Source organism: Pongo pygmaeus, chromosome 4 (genome assembly GCF_028885625.2).
Source record: "Pongo pygmaeus isolate AG05252 chromosome 4, NHGRI_mPonPyg2-v2.0_pri, whole genome shotgun sequence".
In the NCBI taxonomy this organism is placed as follows: Eukaryota; Metazoa; Chordata; class Mammalia; order Primates; family Hominidae; genus Pongo; species Pongo pygmaeus.
In genome coordinates this window covers 185,914,757-185,920,756 of record NC_072377.2, presented here as the reverse complement: position 1 = coordinate 185,920,756, position 6,000 = coordinate 185,914,757, and positions in this window count along the sequence as shown.

The following is a 6,000-nucleotide window of genomic DNA, read 5'->3' as shown; positions in this document are numbered from 1 at the left end:
CACAGTGCTACACTCTTAGAGCCACACACAACCTCTCCAACTTCCCTTGTCTTCCAGTCCCTAGCCCCTGACAACCACTAACCTGTTCTGTGTCTCTACAAATTTGTTATGTTAAGAATGTTACATAAATGGAATGATTACAGCATGTGGCCCCTAGCGCCTGGCTTTTTCTCATTTAGCACAATTCCCTTAGGGTCCATCCCAGTTGTATCAATACAGTAGTTCATTTCTTTCTTTTGATGAGTAGTATTTCAAGCTATAAATATACCACAGTCCCTTTAAACGCTCACCCATTGAAAGTTTGCGCTTTTTCCAGTTTGGCCATTCTGTTGCATTTCTCTGGGATAAAGGGTTGAATGCAATTGCTACGTCATAGGCTACGTGAATTTTTAGTTTCAGAAGAAATAACCAAACTGTTTTCCAGAGTGGCTGTATCGTTTCACATTTCCACCAGCCTGGCATGAGATTTGGCTTCTCTGCACTCTTGCTAGCATAGATGTTATCTCATTTTTTTGAGACACTGGCAGGGGGCTGCAGGGGTGGGGAGTAGGAGTAGGGGGACTGCCAGGGCGGGGGTAAGGGGAGGGTCTCCCTGTGCTTTCCAGCCTGGTCTCAAACTCCTGGGCTCAAGCGATCCTCCCTCCTCAGCCTCTGGGATGGCTGGGACGGCTGGGACGACAGACTTGCATGACTATGCCTGGCTGTTTTTTTAATTTTAGCTGTTACAATAGGTATACAGTGATATTTCCCCTTCATCTTAATTTGCATTTCCTGAATGGCTAGTGCTATTGAACATCTTATTTACTTATTTGCTACCTTTATTTCCTCCTCCATGAAATATCTCTTCACATTTTTTGCCCACTTTCTAAATGGATTGTTTTTTCTTTTTCTTTCTTTTTTTAGAAATTGTAACAAAATATACATAACATAAAATTTGCCATTTCAACAGTTTAAAGTGTACATGTCAGTGGCATTAAGTACATTCACATTCTTGTGCAATCATCACCACTAGCCTCAATGTTTTAATCATCCCATACAGAAACAGTACAATCATTAAACAATAACTCCTTGTTCCTTCCTCCACCCAGTCCCAGTAACTCCTATTCTTCTGTCCCTATGAATCTGACCAAACTATTCCTCATAAGTGGAATCATACCATATTTGGGGTTTGTGTCTGACTTATTTCACTTGGCACAAGGTACTAAATGTTCATGCATATTGTAACGTGTGTCAGGACTTCATTCCTTTTAAGGTGGAATAATAGCCCATCACGTGTACAGACCACATTTTGTTTATCTACTCTTTCTTCAATGGACATTTTGGTTGTTTTCACCTTTTGGCTGTTGTGAATAATGCTGCTATGAACACTGCTGTACAAATGTCTTTTCCACTCTCTGCTTTTAATCTTTTTGTGTTTATACCCAGAAGTGGAATTTCCGGATCATATGGTAATTCTGTTTAATGTTTCGAGGACCCACAATACTATTTTCTACAGTGGCTGTATTATTTTACATTCCTATCAGCAGTTCACAAGGGTTCCAATTTGTCCACATTCTCACCAACACTTGGTTGTTTTCTGTTTTTCTGAAAATCCTCTTGTTAATGGATGTGAAGTGGTATCTTCTTGTGGATTTGATTTGCATTTCCCTAGTGATTAGTGATGTTGAACATCTTTTCACATGCATATCCCACTTCTATGTCTTCTTTGCAGAAACGTCTATTCAAGTTATTCAAGTCTTTTGCCCATTTTTTTAATTGGGTAGTTGGTAAAGGGGTGACTTTCAGAAAACCACGAGCTGGTTCAAAACTCTTTTGCACTATTTGCAAGTGTCTGAAGACTTTTGAATACGGGTGGCCGTGGACCACCAGTCTGGTAAAAGTTATGAACTCTTTCTTAGAATAATGCCTTTTTTTTTTTTTCCTGAGATGGAATCTCGCTCTGTTGCCCACGCTGGAGTGCAGTAGCTCGATCTCGGCTCACTGCAACCTCTGCCTCCTGGGTCCAACCAATTCTTCTGCCTCAGCCTCCCGAGTAGCTGGGACTACAGGTGTGTGCCACCATGCCTGGCTAATTTTTGTGTATTTTTAGTAGAGATGGAGTTTCACCATATTGGCCATGCTGGTCTTGAACTCCTGACCTCGTGATAAGCCTGCCTCAGACTCCCAAAGTGCTGGGAATACAGGCATAAGCCAACGCACCTGGCCTGGAACAATGCTTTTATATATATATATTTTTTTATTACTTGTTTTTTTCGAGACAGAGTCTTGCTGTGTTGCCCAGCCCGGAGTGCAGTGGTGTGATTACAGCTCACTGCAGCCTAGACCTCCTGGGCTCAAGCAATCCCCCCCACCTCCGCCTCCCAAGTAGCTGAGACTACAGGCGCATGCTCCCATGCCTGGTTAATTGTTTCTAATTTTTGTACAGACAGGGTCTTGTTTTGTTGCCCAGGCTTGTGTCAAACTCCTGGCCTCAAGTGATGCACCTACCTCGTCCTTCCAAAGTGCTGGAATTACAATCGTGAGCCACCGTCAGGCCAATTATCAAGATTTTTAAGTACTAATGAGCATAAGTGATTTTTTAAAAAAATTTTACTTTAAGTTCTGGGCTACACGTGCAAAACGTGTAGGTTTCTTACCTAGGTGTACATGTGCCATGGTGGTTTGCTGCACCTGTCAACCCATCATCTAGGTTTTAAGCCCTGCATGCATTAGGTGTTTGTCCTAATGCTCTCCCTCCCCTTGCCCCCTAACCCCTGACAGGCCCCGGTGTGTGATATTCCCCTCCCTGTGTCCACGTGTTCTCATTGTTCAACTCCCACTTACAAGTGAGAACACGCAGTGTTTGGTTTTACAAGAACTATGATTTGATATGTGATGCGAAAGGATCTGTGATTTCTTTGTGTTTTGTTGGTTTTTGAGACAGAGTCTGCCTCTGCTGTCCAGGCTGGAGCGCAGTGGCACAACCTTGGCTCACTGCAGCCTCCACCTCTGGGGCTCCTGAGATCCTCCCGCCTCAGCCGCATCTGTGATTTCCATTAGCAATAAAGGTCCTGTTAATTCCACTGTGGATTGTAGCCTCCTTTCAGAATGGAAAACCCTATTTCAGTTAGTGATTAGGAAAAATATAAGTTCTGCTATTATTCCCACCCAGGTTCACAGACCTCCTGTTATCCCCGCCATCTAGGAAAGGGAATCTTCTGGCCTTCTCGGGGCTAGGCCTTCACCTCCACCTACAGGCAGGAGTGGCCTTCAGCAAAAGGTTCCTTCTGACTGTGGCCTGTAATTAGGTCAAGTGGCAGCATAGGTAGACGTGCAAGCAGGGACTAAGTCTGCGGATGTGACTTGCATGAGGTGGGCATGACCGTGCTACAAGCATAACTAAGAACATCATCTAAGTGAGCGGGTGTTTTATGAAAGAGTGTGCACTAAAATGGGAAATCATCCACAGCCTCCACTAAAGGAGGGTTTGGAGGCCTTAAGTCTGTGCACGCATCCGCCCGCAGGTGTCGGGGGCAGAGTCCGAAGTGCCGGGTCCCTGCAAAGGTGCAGTTCCTGGAGGAGGCCCTCAGGCTCTCAGGATAGTGGATGCTGAGACTTCACATTCTTCTTCTGCTTTTCCCCTGGTCGCCTGTCACCCGTGGCAAGTGTCTCTCTTATTTATTAAAAATTATAATAAACAGTTGGGGGTCTCCCCATGTTTCTCAAGCTGGCCTCAAACTCCTAGGCTCAAGCAAGTTGCCCGCTGGGACTACTATAATCTAGAGTTCGTCCAAACAATGAAACAATAAAGGTGGTGTGCGCTGTTTTTTTCTCCCCACTGAGAGCAGGCCTGCCCCGGGGCTGGTCCTGGTGTGTCTGGATTTGGTGGGTTCTTGGTCTCACTGACTTCAATAAGGAAGCCCCAGACCCTCGCGGTGAGTGTTAGTCCTTAAAGGTGGCGTGTTCAGAGTTTGTTCCTTCTGATGTTCCGATGTGCTCAGAGTTTCTTTCTTCTGATGGGTTTGTGGTCTCGCTGGCTTCAGGAGTGAAGCTGCAGACATTCTAGATAAGTGTTACAGCTCATAAAGGCAGCGTGCACCCAAAAAATGAGCAGCCGCAAGATTTATTGCAAACAGCAAAAGAACAAATCTTCCACAAAGGTTGCCACTGCTGGCTGGGGCAGCCTGCTTTTATTCTCTTATCTGGCCCCACCCACATCCTGCTGATTGGTCCATTTTACAGAGAGCCGAGTGGTCTGTTTTACAGAGAGCTGATTGGTCCGTTTTGACAGGGTGCTGATTGGTGCGTTTACAATCCCTGAGCTAGACACAAACGTTCTCCACGTCCCCACTAGATTAGCTAGATACAGAGTGTCCCTTGGTGTATTTACAAACCCTGAGCTAGACACAGAGTGCTGATTGGTGCATTTACAAATCTTGAGCTAGATACAGAGTGCCGATTGGTGCATTCACAATCCCTTAGGTAGACATAAAGGTTCTCCAAGTCCCCACCAGATTAACTAGATACAAAGTGTCCATTGGTGCATTCATAAACCCTGAGCTAGACACAGGGTGCTGATTGGTGCATTTACAAACCTTGAGCTAGATACAGAGTGCCGATTGGTGCATTCACAATCCCTTAGCTAGACATAAAGGTTCTCCAAGTCCCCACCAGATTAACTAGATACAGAGTGTCCATTGGTGTATTCACAAACCCTGAGCTAGACACAGGGTGCTTGCTGATTGGTGTGTTTACAAACCTTGAGCTAGATACAGAGTGCTGATTGGTGTATTTACAATCCCTTAGCCAGACATAAAGATTCTCCAAGTCCACCAGACTCAGGAGCCCAGCCGGCTTCACCCCGTGGATCCCCCACCAGGCCGCAGGTGGAGCTGCCTGCCAGTCCCGCCGGTGCGCCCGCATTCCTCAGCCCTTGGGCTGTCAATGGGACTAGGCGCTGTGGAGCAGGGAGCGGCGCTTGTCGGGGAGGCTGGGGCCGCGCAGAAGCCCACGGCGGGGGGCGGGGGGCAGGGGGCAGGGGCTCAGGCATGGCGGGCTGCAGGTCCCCAGCCCTGCCCCACGGGGAGGCAGCTAAGGCCCGGGGAGAAAGGGAGCACAGCAGCTGCTGGCCCAGGTGCTAAGCCCCTCACTGCCCAGGGCTTGCGGGTCGGCCGGCGGCTCCGAGTGCGGGGCCTGCCGAGCCCGCCCCCACCTGGAACTCGCGCTGGCCCGCAAGCACTGCGCGCAGCCCCGGTTCCCACCCGCGCCTCTCCCTCCACACCTCCCCGAAAGCTGAGGGAGCTGGCTCTGCCTTGGCCAGCTCAGAAAGGGGCTCCCACAGTGCAGCCGTGGGCTGAAGGGCTCTTCAAGGGCCAGAGTGGGCGCCAAGGCTGGGGAGGCGCCGAGAGCGAGCGAGGGCTGCGAGGGCTGCCAGTACGCTGTCACCTCTCAGTGGGACACAGGGAGGCAAAGCGCGTGCTAAAGCTACCCTCGCTCCTCGGGGACCAGCCTGAGGTGTCCGGCGGGCCCAGGTCCCCGCTCCTCCTGCAGCCCTGGGCCCGGGCTCCGCTGTGCCTGGCGCTGCAAGACCTGAGCGCTGAGATCCCGGGGCGAGGGACACTGGGCAGCGCGATCCGCACGGCGCCAAGCCTGCATCGCGCACTCGCCAGGACCAGAGCCGCGCCGCGGTGGAGTCCTGAGCGCCCCCAAGTGGTCACGTGTGCGGCAGCGACCCAAGAATTTGAAAGAGTCGCGGAAAACTGCACTCCTCATAGAGCATCTGAAGGTTCTTGGAGGGAGCTGTGAACGATTAACAAAAAACACGGCCATAGGGTCCACTGGTTGCATTCTGAAGGGCGACCCCTCCCCTACCCCAGCGTGGCCTATGGCTCTTTGTTTACAATTTCATAAAATTGAAAAAGAAAAAGATGTAGAAATGAATGCATTGGCATTAAAGTACATTTGTTGAGTTTTTTTTCTTTTCTTTTTACTATAGAATCTTTCTAGCCAAGCTGAGTGTTT